This window comes from Phoca vitulina, unplaced genomic scaffold (assembly GCF_004348235.1).
Source record: "Phoca vitulina isolate PV1807 unplaced genomic scaffold, GSC_HSeal_1.0 scaffold67, whole genome shotgun sequence".
NCBI classification, from domain to species: domain Eukaryota; kingdom Metazoa; phylum Chordata; class Mammalia; order Carnivora; family Phocidae; genus Phoca; species Phoca vitulina.
The window spans coordinates 8,891,087-8,904,589 of NW_022589770.1; positions in this window are offsets into that span (position 1 = coordinate 8,891,087).

A 13,503-nucleotide genomic window follows, 5' to 3' on the forward strand; every position below is an offset into this window, starting at 1 on the left:
CACACTTACTCCTTCTGATGTTCAAGCAGTGAAGGATCTCGGTTCTGTTCGGAGATCAATTGGGCAGAGCCTTCCAGGGCAGTTGCCTTTTTTTAAGTGTCTGGACATAGAGGGGTCAGGTCTGAAGAGTCTGACAGTTTGTTGCCAAAATCCTTCCCTTTTTAAAGGGATTTAATCAGTTTTGGGTTTCTGCAGACCTCCTCTGGTTCTGCTCATTATCAGTTCCGAGGTGTCAGCTGACGTTTGTCCTGGCGATATCTCGTAGCTTCAGTACCTTTACTGCTTGCGTCATTGCTTGACCCAGGCCCTTGCTTGACACGAGAGACTCCATTTTGCTCTCCACAGAAAGGAACAGAAGAATTGTTTTGAACAATAAAGGATATGAATCTTCCCAGATTAATATAATACATGAAACTATAGATTAAGATCCAGGAAGCTCAGAGAACACCAAGCAGGAAAAATGAAAACAACAAACAACAAAACTATACTTACGCATATTATTTTCAAACTGCAGAAAATCAAAGACAAAGAAAAAAAATCCTGAAAGAAGCGAAATAAAAAAGCATCACCTATGGAGGAACAAAGGATCATATCCAACTTCTCCTCAGAGACCATCAAACCAAAAAGTGTGTAGTGAAATATTCAGTGTTGAGAGAAAGACCCACCAACCTAGAATTCTGTACAATGTGACATTATCCTCCAAAACTGAAGGAGAAATAGACTTTCTCAGACAAACAAAAATTGAAGAAATTTTTGTCAGTAGACCTGCCTTGTGAAAAATGTTAAAAGAAGTTCTCTAGTTACAGAAGAACAAATACTGCATGATTCTACTTACACAAGGTATCTACAATGTCAAGCTTATAGAAGCAGAGAGCAGAATGATAGTCACCAGGAGCTTATTGGTGGAGGAAGAGTTGCTAATCAATGAGTGTAGAGTTTCAATTATGCAAGACAAATAAGTTCTAGAGATCTGCTGTACAACATAGGGCCTATAGTTAACAATACTGTATTGTACAGTTAACATTTTAAGAGGATATATCTTATGTAAAACGTTCTTAGCACAAATTTAAAAATAAAAATAAAAATGTGTGTCTGTAGGGATAGTGCTAAGAACAAATCCCAAGTCTTCAATTACTAAAAAATACTTTTTTTCTCATACACCTATTTTCCCTTTGTGTTTCATTTCCAAGAGTTCGAAAGTATCATTTTATTTTGTGGTGCTGTTCTTCAAACAATGCAGAGTTTTTCCATCTATGGAATGTTTAATCTCACAAAACAAACTATTGAAATATGTTTGAAATAAAGTAATCACTTTTTAAACTTACACATAATATATTTGGATAAAATGTAATTGTGCTGAGCTCAGTGGTTTAGAATGTTAGATAATTGAAAGATATACAAATAATCCTCTATGGAAAAATAGAAGACATACTTCTATTGTAAGAAAACAATTACAGCTGGATAACTAAAACAAGATATTTAATGAAACATAACTCAAGATAATGGGTAATATTTCCAGAGAGATATAAAAATATGCACATTTAGATAATGTATAAAACTATGATTTCAGGATTATCCCATATGAAAATGTTTGATTAATATTTATATACTATGTTTTGCTAGGAAGAATGAAATATTCTAGATGTTTTAATCAAATAAATCCATACAAGGTGCCTTTCCAAGCTTCTCATTACAACAGAGAGGGTTTAAAATACACATTTTTGTGAGTATTATACCTTCCTTGATTTTTTTTTAAAGATTTTATTTATTTATTTGAGACAGAATGAGAGAGAGAGAGAGAGAGAGAGAGAGAGAGCACATGGGGGGGGGGGTCAGAGGGAGAAGCAGGCTCCCTGCCGAGCAGGGAGCCCGATGCGGGACTCAATCCAGGGACTCCAGGATCATGACCTGAGCCGAAGGCAGTCGCTTAACCAACTGAGCCACCCAGGCGCCCTACCTTCCTTGATTTATAGGCTATAACACATAGCACTGGCTTTGCTGTGGGGCCACACCTGTCTCTAACACCAGTTAATACCATGATTGTTTAACTCAGTCAATTATATACTCATGGGCAAAGAAGTATAACAAAGGACTTCTGATTTGAAGAGGTTTATGGACTCCTTGAGGAAAATGAGTCTTAGTGATCTCTCCCCAAAAAAATGAAATGGAAGAATATATAATAGTTGATGGTAATAATATATTATAAAGTAGTACAAGATTAAGTACCTAAAGGATGACATGAACAGTTGGATTTGTAGGAGCACAGAGGAGAAAATAATCATAGAAGATAGGAAGAGGAAAACCACAGAGGAGGGAGAATGTGCATTAGGTTGAATATCAGGGCATCTAGTACAGTTAGGGGCCTTATATCCAAATTTAAACAGTTTTGTCTGTAAATCCATCTTTATTATCTTTTCATTGCTGTGTCTTATGAAGGAAGTGTATATTTTACTTTATAAAGTAAACTTCTCAATCCAATGAATCTTTTTCTTCAGTTATCATCTGATTAATCATAATGTTGATATTGAAAAAAATCACCTATTTTATGTTCATTCCCTATTAAGTTATAATTTAAAAAACACACTTGAGAGAACAGAGATACACAATTTCAGTTTGGCAAGAAGTTTATAACCGACTTTGCCCAATGCATGTTTATATCTAAAGGAGGCTCTTTCATATTCACCACAATTATCCATATGTGTAGATACTTTTTTTTTTTTTCAATCACGTTCTGCATGGAGCACTGGGTGTTATGTGTAGATACTTCTTATAAAGTAGTGTATTTAATCTGTTGTGTTAAGATGCAGGCATGTCATGATCAGCTCTGAGATGATTTATTAATAATAATTGTAGCATTAAATTCAAATACTGTACTTTTGCAAACAATTGCCTCATTATCACTAGTTTGAATCACTATGTAGTCTCTTAAATGGAAAATAATACAATAAAATCATAAGTATTTTGGAGAGAATTATGCACAGTACATGTGATCAGTAGAGTCTTTCATGTGATGTGGTATGAGTATGTATCATGAATATGTGGTCACAAGACCATATATATAACATATATAAAATTCTATATGTTGTGTTGGAAGACATACATAACTGATGCCTTTAAAGAACTGTCAGCAAAGGGAGAGTTGAATAAAGCTCTTAAGACCAAACATGAAAGTAAAAATAAATGTGGAGCTTTAGTGTATTCTTTCTAAAATGTGTTTAAAAACCATTATATTGAACCATTTCCTGAAAATGTAGATTTTAAAAATACCAGTTTTAGAAAAATTTTATGTTGAAATGACAACTGTTTATGTAAAATCATTTTTAAAACATCTAAATATGCCAATAATACTGTGTCTGAGGGTATACTTCTCAAGTAAATTGTATTCTTTTTTTTTTTTTTAAGATTTTATTTATTTATTTGAGAGAGAGAGAATGAGAGACGGAGAGCACGAGAGGGAAGAGGGCAGAGGGAGAAGCAGACTCCCTGCTGAGCAGGGAGCCCGATGTGGGACTGGATCCCGGGACTCCAGGATCATGACCTGAGCCGAAGGCAGTCGCTTAACCAACTGAGCCACCCAGGCGCCCCTCAAGTAAATTGTATTCTTATACCAAATATTATATGCGTTCTATTTATACCAAGAGTTTTTAGGGTAAAGCAAAATTATTTTTATTAACCAAGTAGTCTGATAAAGTCCCCACAAGAATGTTCCATCACTGTGCTTGTATAATTTATCCACTAAGGGATTTTATTTACTTGCATTAAAGTTTACCAGAAATTTGAGAAAATTATTGTTTAATCTTTCTGAAAAAATGGTTATTTTTGTTGTCTTGAGTGACTGACAGATAATTAATTAGATCATGTACAAAATACAACCTTTAACTGACACATTATATGAAATAAAAACTTAAAAAGAATAAAGCTGGAAGAAAATATCAGATGGAGAAATGTTCAGACATCAGATGAGAGCTTTTACTTTTTTTTTTTTTTAAGATTTTATTTATTTATCTGACAGAGAGAGACACAACGAGAGAGGGAACACAAGCAGGGGGAGTGGGAGAGGGAGAAGCAGGCTTCCTGCGGACCAAGGAGCCTGACGTGGGGATCGATCCCAGGACCCCGCGACCATGACCCGAGCCAAAGGCAGTGGCTTAACCAACTGAGCCACCCAGGCGCCCCCTAGAGAGCTTTTAATTTTTTAAAAAATATTGTTGAGGAGGGGCACCTGTGTGGCTCAGTCAGTTAAATGTCTGACTCTTGATTTCACCTCTGGTCATAATCTCAGGGTTTTAAGATTGAGCCCTGTGTCAGGCTCCACAATGGGTGCTTAAGATTTTCTCTCTATCTCAGCCCCTCCCCACTCTCTGTCTCTCTTAAAAAATTATAAATATATAAGTATATATAAATATAAATAATAAATATATATATGTAGTTGAAGAGATTGAAACTAGTATCAATTGTTTCATATGTCTTTTATTGGTCTCCATGTAATTGTTACACAGGACGCAGTTTACCACATGTTTTGCTTTCTACAAAAGTCATGAATTAGAGCTCTCCTCCAGCCTGTTTCTCCAGGTATTGTATTTTCAAGCCCCTATACTAATCCTTGTACTCCAAAGGAATACTGCTTTCAAACACCTGATAAATGAAGGCATCCATCAGCAGCTACATAAACGACAAGCGGATAGCTTGACAGGAGAACCACATAAAGCAGCATTATCTAAAAGCTGACCCATTCAGTATGGCTTTTCCTACCAGTATTAGCTGTTACAGCTTAGTGTGATGTGCAGCATTATTCAATTCCCAGATGTGTTTCTCCCTGAAAAAAATACCCAGATGGGTATCTCCAATATGTCTAAAAATCACTGTACTTATTTATACTGGTGTAAAAGAAAGAAACATGTTCTTAAACAAGGGAAGATAGATAGTATCTCAAATCCATGGAAGAAAAGTGTAGTGCTTTCCTTGCACATGTTTTATTCAATAACAAGTTTCCTATTAGCATCGATTCACCAGATGTTTAGACCTGGAAAGATTCTTGAAGCATGTTTTGGAAGTTTTATCTCTTTCTTTTTTTTTTTTTTTTTTTTTTCTATTTTTTTTTTTTTTTTTTTTTAGAATGAGAGACAGAGAGCATGAGAGGGAGGAGGGTCAGAGGGAGAAGCAGACTCCCTGCTGAGCAGGGAGCCCGATGTGGGACTCGATCCCGGGACTCCAGGATCATGACCTGAGCCGAAGGCAGTCGCTTAACCAACTGAGCCACCCAGGCGCCCCAAGTTTTATCTCTTTCTTTCTTTTCATAGCTGTAAACCCTTTGGCCAAGTACTTCCACCATGGGGGTCACTTATACACAGACAACACAGACACACACACACGTACTCATGCACACATGCATAAACATTAGTCAGTCACATACCCTGCCAAGTGCAAATACAAGATTGTGGAAGTTCTTTGAATGTTGAAATAAGAAACAAAATAAAGATATATAAGCAGAACAGCTAAAATATTCCAATTGAAAGGATATAACATCAACCCAGAAATTACTGGGTATCTTTCCAAGACAAATGAAGATCTAAGTTCAAGCAAAAATCTGTACACAAATGTTTATAGAAGCTTAATTTATAATAGTAAAAAACTGGAAACATCCCTGATTTTATTTCTCATAATTTTCAATAAAAGGGTATCTGCAATGTCTCTAGCATTATCAACATTGTGTAGTCTTAAGTGAAATATTTGGGTAGATTCAGACTGGGCAATAGATCCCTTTGATTCATAGTTTATGTCTTCATATGAACTTGAAAATTCATTCCATGTCTTGGTTAAAACTTGATGCATTTCCCATGTGTCTGATGTTTTCTCTACTATTTGAAGTGTCCTTATGTCTCAAGACAATGGTAAACTTCCACTAATCATCTAATGGCCAATTCAAACATTTCCTCCTCTAAAAATCTCTCCTTTCACATCATTTGTACTATCTATACCAATATAATTAAGTGTTCCCTTCATTTCATCACTAATATTATATATGTTGCTAGTAAAACACAAATGAATATCTATTGAACATGTCCGTTTATGTGTAAGTCATGTGTTCAGTAACCATATAATTTACCATCCAAATTGGAATACTTCTGAAAGTAAAACATGATGCTATTAGTAACAATGTCAGGCTAACTGATATAAATTCAGATGATAACTTAGGACCTAGGATCAAACTCACTACTAAAAAATAATCATGTGGAGTTTAGGGACATATATATGAGGAGACTAGCAATTTGCTTTTCATGTAATTAATGTGTATTAATGTTCATAGCACCTGAATGCACAAATGAATCCATAAATGACTTAATGTATATATACTCTGGTCAGTAATCTTTGATGATTCCTTTGGTACTAGTTAATAAGCTTCTGTCGCTCAGTAATTTGCTTTATAACACTGGGGATGGGAATTTGTTCACCACATTTTTGTTTTGCTGTCTTGCTCCCTTTCAAGTCTCCATGGAAAATGTACACCTGAGAAAGACTAAGAAGCTGGAGGTAGGAGGAAGCCCCCTGCTTTTTTTTTTTTTTTTTTTTTTTTAAGTAACTCTGTTTCTTTACCATTGTAGCAACAACTACTTCCAATAGTAGCAGTTGAATGTAGTTGGTGGGTTTTTAACAGAAGTCACAACCATCATTGCTCATCAGAGACTCTGGTCTTGGACTAACACCTCATCTTCAGAAACCTGGTTCTCTTGCAGCTCAGAGATAACTTTAGCAGCTGGTCAGGACACACCTTCTCAGAGATCTGAGTTTCAGTTGTGCAGGACCTTTTCTCTAAGCTCAATTTTACTGATTCAAACCACTCCCCTAAGGGTGGCAAGAGTTTCATGCAATTGTTACCTACATGATACCTTGGTATTCTCTCTGTGTTTTTCCAATTACTTATTTAACACTGTCAAATCTAGTTAAGAATTATTTATATTATCTTGTAAAATAACTGAATTGTACAGGCACCTTCAATAGGAATAATACTGCTACATATTCCATGGACTATGGGCCCTGTGAGCTCATGTTCTTACATTATTCATTACTAATTTGCTATCAGCCACAAAAGCATAAAATCAGTAATCAGGCCCAAACAGAAAATGTGAAATTGGTAATGCTTATGATCCTACTTGCCTTCTGTAGCTCCCTATCTGAAGACTCCAAGAGAGAATATTAATATCATCACCTCTAAATTTTCCTGACTGCAAAATCTTATCTTTTCACCTTCATCATTTTGGTAACTCCTTTAAAATCATTCCCTGATCATTTATGCCCTCTTTGAGGTCTTAATCATAAACAAGTACATAATCCCAGGAAAATAGCTCCCATTGGCGGGACTTTGACTTTATCTCCAATATCCACCTTCCTAATATCCAATATTTATTTTCTTTCTATTTTTACTCATTATGCACAATATAACAATTGCAATGGTAAATTTAATATAATAAATATATAGAACTGTAAGGTATTAACTGCACTCATATTATGGTTTATTTCCAGATACCTTCCTATTTTAATTGGTGCAGTCTATTGTTTCATTTAGCTCTTTTTCCTAATATGTCAAAAATAATTATCTATTTTCATATAAATCTCCACAATGATCACTTATACGACTAACAATAAATTGTTAATTTGGTTTGTAAATATTTATGTAGCTACAGTCCAGGTTCTGAGAACTTAGTTTGGTTCCAGATTTTGTCCATATACACCACGATAAATATATTTGCCGATATATTTATATCTATTTTTCCCTTGGAATATGTCCTTAGTGAAAATACCTAGTTTTGGAAATACTGAGTATGAGAGATGAAATCATATGCCTGTACTAAAGCCAGACAAAATCTGCTATCTGATCATTTACCTCTAGGCTCATCTACAACAGAGAAGTCAAAGCAGTCTTTTCCTAGGTGGCCAGAAGATTTTGCATCAAAACTAGTACTAAGAAATTGAGGACTATGTTTTTCATGGAAAACTTATTTGTTAGTATTGGTTTTTCAGGTGGGAAAAGAAGGAGACCAGTCACATAGACTAGTAAGATATTAAGTTCTTTTTGACTCTCAACTCAATCTGCAAGTGCAAGGTTGATAAGGAGAGAAAAAGTTGAAGATTCTTAAAAACATTTTAAGATTACAATTCAGACTTAGACTTGATAGTCTATTGAGACAGGGTGCATTATTAACAGAGTGGCATTGTATACACTCGATCTTCTGAGCATATTGCTGGTTCGGTCTTCCTCAATCCCCCTGAAATACAAGCAGAAATAATAGATTCAGTAACCTAGGTCAGAACAGAGAAAGATGAAAATGTGCATGGCACATGAAAATAAGTTAGGAGGAAAAATAGAAGATGTAGAGAAGAGTAAATCAAAAGAGAGCAGTGATTAGAAGAATTAAGTTGTAATGAAAAAGTAAAAAAGGAGCAGATCCAAAATATACATTCTTGAAAAATTAGTAAGACAAGGCTGTTGGTAATCTGTAGAAGTTTCAGTGGTGTGATGTGAATGAGAACTAGATTGGAGTAGGAGTTGAGAACATGGTTGTAGATGATTGGGGCTGCTTTTTCCAGAAGTTTGTTCATAAAGGAAATGAAAGAAATGAAGTCATAATTGCAAAGAGTAATAAGATCAATGGGAGGGTATTAGATTTGATTTTTTGTTTTATTTTTTGCCTTCAAGACAAGGTTACTTTTGTATGTTCAAATGTTGATTAGACAACAATGTATAAGTAATTATTATTGCATTTGCAAATTGTGCAGTTTTTTAAGGATATTATGTATAAAAAAATCATACATGCAATTAGTAGAATTGGTAGGAAAGGTGGAAGCAGAATCTTCAATAAAACCCAGATAGAGAGGTAAGAAGCTGAATAAATGGTTTTGTTTTATGAATAAATTGTGGGTTGAAGACAGAGTTTTAAGTTGTGATTATATACATAATAATAGCAATAACGGGGGTGGGTAATACTGCCAAAAGAATGTGCAGAGTAAGAGAAGGGAAAGGAAGGGAAGAGAAAAAAAACAGAAGGAGAGAAATCAGGGAGGCTTTAGAAATATCCTTGAGTTGGTTACAGATTAGAATGCTTTTGTTTATGAATGGAAATAGTCGTGATTTTCACATGTCATTACCTATATTCTATATATCTATATTTATATCTACATCTATATCAATGTATGTGTTTTGATTTATCTAATTCTCTATATTCTGGAACCTACAAATATAGAAAAACAGAAAAACTTCATCTTTGCACACCCACTGTTTGACAAAGATCTCAAATATATTCATAAAATTTTGAATTTTTTTCATTGTATGCTATTTTTAAAATTTGCTTTTGTGCTTTTCTTAATAATAGATTTTCAGTATCCAAAATGTATGCTCACTAAGATGAATAAACAGAGCATTGCCTGAAAATTATATCTTCAATTTTTATGGGTAGCAGAAAACTAAATGTAGCTAATAATAATATGATATTGAGGTATTTATTTCCCCCAAGCAGGCTACAGAAATACAGCTCCTGATTTTTGTTAGCTATATGATTACTACTTAATTGCAATACATTATGAGAATCAAAATTAATTTATGTCTGGGAGTTGAATATTTTACTAATTTTATTAATAATTTTGAACATTTTAAAATTAGAGCACTGTATAATCAGTCTTTTTCCATTGAAATTACTTGGAGTGCCCATTACTCCTACCCCAAGATATGAGAAAACACAATCAATGAGAATGAAGCAATGAAATCTTCATATTTAACAAGCACTTCAGAAAATCATTATGTTAGCCTCTGAAATGCCTCTCAATGATTTCCACCTCCTTGTAATTCAACCTTTGTAGAATCATTTCCCTTCAAGTGTGCATTGGATCTAATGATTTGATTCTAACAAACAGAGTACTCCAATGTAACAGAATGCCCTTCCAGGATTAGATTGTAAATCATTGTGACTTCTTTTTTGTTCACATTCACTTTCTCTTTCTTGTTTGCTCCCACTTGCTCAAATTGATGAAGCCAGCTGCCATGTTCTAAGATGCCTTATGGACAGCCCTGTATTACAAGGAATTGAAGACTGTCTCTGGCAAACAGCCAGCAAGGAACTGAAGATCCCAATCCAATCCAAAAATTTGCAAGGAATTGAATGCTGCCAACAACTACCAATTGAGCTTGAGTGGATTTTGGATCCTATCAATATCAAATATTGATAAAACTGCATCTTGGATGACACTTTGATCGCAGGCTTGTGAGAGTCCCTGAGTCTGAGAACTCAAATAAGCCACATGCAGATATTATAATATAGTAAATATGTGTTGTTGTAAAATTCTAATATTTGGACAATTTGTTATGCAGCAATAGATAACTGTTAGCATAATATTGCACACTAAGACCAAGAACCACCATTAGAAAAATCAATAGTAGCAAAATCATGATTAAGAAGGCAAAGGTTTTCTGCTTGAAGCCCTTAAACTTTTACTATTACAAATTGAATGTTCTAACATTATATACACACTAAAAAAAAAAAAAAAAAATGCAGAGAAGAAATACTCTGAGAATCACTCATCTGATACAATGAAGAGATCTCAAAATATAGTGTCCTAAATAAGATACGTATTTTTTCCTTTCACATAACTTTGTAAAAATAACCAAATTGTCCAGAGCTGAAACTCAGACAGTACAAGCAATAACAATAGGACCCAGACACTATTTTGTTCTTCTGCTGACTCAATACACATGATTAAAATAGGCTTACTGTCATTATATCTACATTTTTCACTGTTAAAAGGAGGAAGAAGATATAGAGAGTGAAGTTTTCTTTTAATGACATGGCACTGAAATTGTGTATATATTTTTTTTCTTTTGACACCTTCTTAGCCAGAATTTATTCATGTGGCACACAAAGCTTCAGATGAAGCAAGGGAAAGGTAGTTTCTGGCAGATAAGCCATATGTCCAATAAAACTCTGAAAGCAAGTTTGGATTTGGGGGGATGCATGAGTATTATCAGTTACAGAAATCAATTTTGCATCAAAGACATTGGATATTCTTAAAGAAAAGAATAACATAGCAAATTAGGCAAGCAAAACACATAAGCAAAATATGAGGTATGACAGAAGCTGGCATTTTCAAGAGGTTGAAGATGATACATTACGGTTTCAGTGTAGGGTTCTGGAGGGGTTTGAATGAGTTTATTGAAAATGAACTTATTGAAAAAGATGAATCCAGAAAGGTAGCTTAGTATCTTAGCAAAAGATCTAAAATCCCTACCAAGGAATTTTTTTTTTCCTAAGAAGAATGGAAACACGGGGCGCCTGGGTGTCTCAGTTGGTTGAGTGACCAGCTCTTGATTTTGACCCAGGCTATGATCCTGGGATTGAGCCGCCCATTATGCTCCTTGCTCAGGAGGGAGTCTGCTGGAGATTCTCTCTCTCCCTTTCCTTCTGCCCCTCCACCAAAATAAATAAATAAATCTTTAAAAGAAAGAATGGAAACATTTCTTTATTTTGAGTAAAATAGTAAAAAGAATGGTTTGTGTTAAGAAGCCTCTCAGGAAGCAGAAATTAGGGGCAGCTGGACATAAAGAGAGTTTTAACCCACGTTAATTTGTTGTTATATTTTAAGGCACATAAGAAATAGAGCCATGGAAGTGAGAAAGAAGAGGTGGTATTTTAAAGAAATAGAATAAAGTAGGATGGATTAGGATAGGATAGGATCAAATAGAACAGAACAAACATCATAACATAAAACAATATAACATACAAATTGATAATAAATTGAATGTAAAGAATGAGCCAGAGTGAACATTTGATTACAATTCAAATTCCCAGGCTAAAATTCTCCCTGAACAGCAGCTCTTCTGGGAGGAGGTAGTACAGTAGAAATGATTGAGTTTTTTTTGGAAAAAAAGATAATGAATTCTGTTCTGCATATGTAGAGTTTCAAGTACCTATGAGATGATCTGATAGAAATTTGTGACTAAAATCATAAGCTATATTTTAGTTTGCCCATGTTCACTGCCTTGACTTTATTTAGAACACAATGCTTTTGTTGTGCTGAGTTGATTGATCTAGTAGTTTGTCACCAAGCCAGTATTTCCAGAAACTATTACCCAGTTAATGCCTTTCACATGCTTTTTTTCTCTCCATCAGCATATGTTGGGCAATGAAGCACAAAAATTGCATATGGTGCCTTAATTTTAATACACAAATATATACTGCTTTACTAGTGCATTTATTGTCTTTCTTTTCCTAAAAGGCTCTAATTGAGAAGACTGAAATAAATCAGGTTTGCTTTGAATAATGATTTTCCAGCACTTGTTCTTCTTGAATAATATGAATTCTCTACCTAACCAGAAAGAAATTAAATTTATTTGGGAGATTCTGAACAATACTGTTAGGATTTATTTTCTTTAAATAATAACTTTAAATACTGATAGAGAAAAAAAAACAAAAAGAAAGTGTATATTGTAATAATAATGAGTTTTCTAAGAAGTTACTTCAGATTTGAGACTTCTTCATTTACTCCGTCAATGAACTAATATACTACCCTGTTAGACAAGGTCTTTAAACCAATTATATAAGATTAATTGTATAAATTAGCATACCTAATATGATATTAACAGCACTAAGCAGGTGAATAATGAGTGTTACCTAACTGAATGTATTAAATTCATCTGTGTTCATCTACTAACAAAAGCAGTAATCTCTTAAACATTAAATAGAATAACCATTATTTACAAGTATTTGTTTTTTAGAGAATGAGAGAAGTATATATGAATTATGCTACTTGTTTTTTATTTCTAATTTTGCATACTATAATGACGTTCTCACAGATCACAATACTTGAATATATTTTAAAAATAAAATCACTATCCAATGATTAAATGTTGATGTAGAAAGTTGGCATAAAGGATTGCAAATTACATTTAGAATTCTCTTTATATAGTATTTTGTGTCCTTAACAATGGCTTGCTTGATTTTGGCAAACCTAACACAGCCATGTTGAACTCTGTCAAATGCCATAAAAGGACATTCAAGATATTTCCCAGTTGGTCTCCAAGATTGTTTCTACTCTGTACCCCTTGTGGTCCAGCCACAGCTACTTCCCATTGGATGAAGTGCCTTGTTCTTTCAGGACTATGAATTTGCTGATTTTCTTTTTTCTTTAATTTTATTTTATTATGTTATGTTAATCACCATACATTACATCATTAGTTTTTGATGTAGTGTTCCATGATTCATTGGAATGAATGTGTATAACACCCAGTGCTCCATGCAGTACTTGCCCTCTTTAATACCCATCACCAGGCTAACCCATCCTCCCACCCCCTCCCCTCTAGAACTCTCAGTTTGTTTCTCAGAGTCCATAGTCTCTCATGGTTTGTCTCCCCATCCGATTTCCACCCCTTCATTTTTCCCTTCCTGTTATCATCTTCTTCTTCTTCTTCTTCTTCTTCTTCTTCTTCTTCTTCTTCTTCTTCTTCTTCTTCTTCTTCTT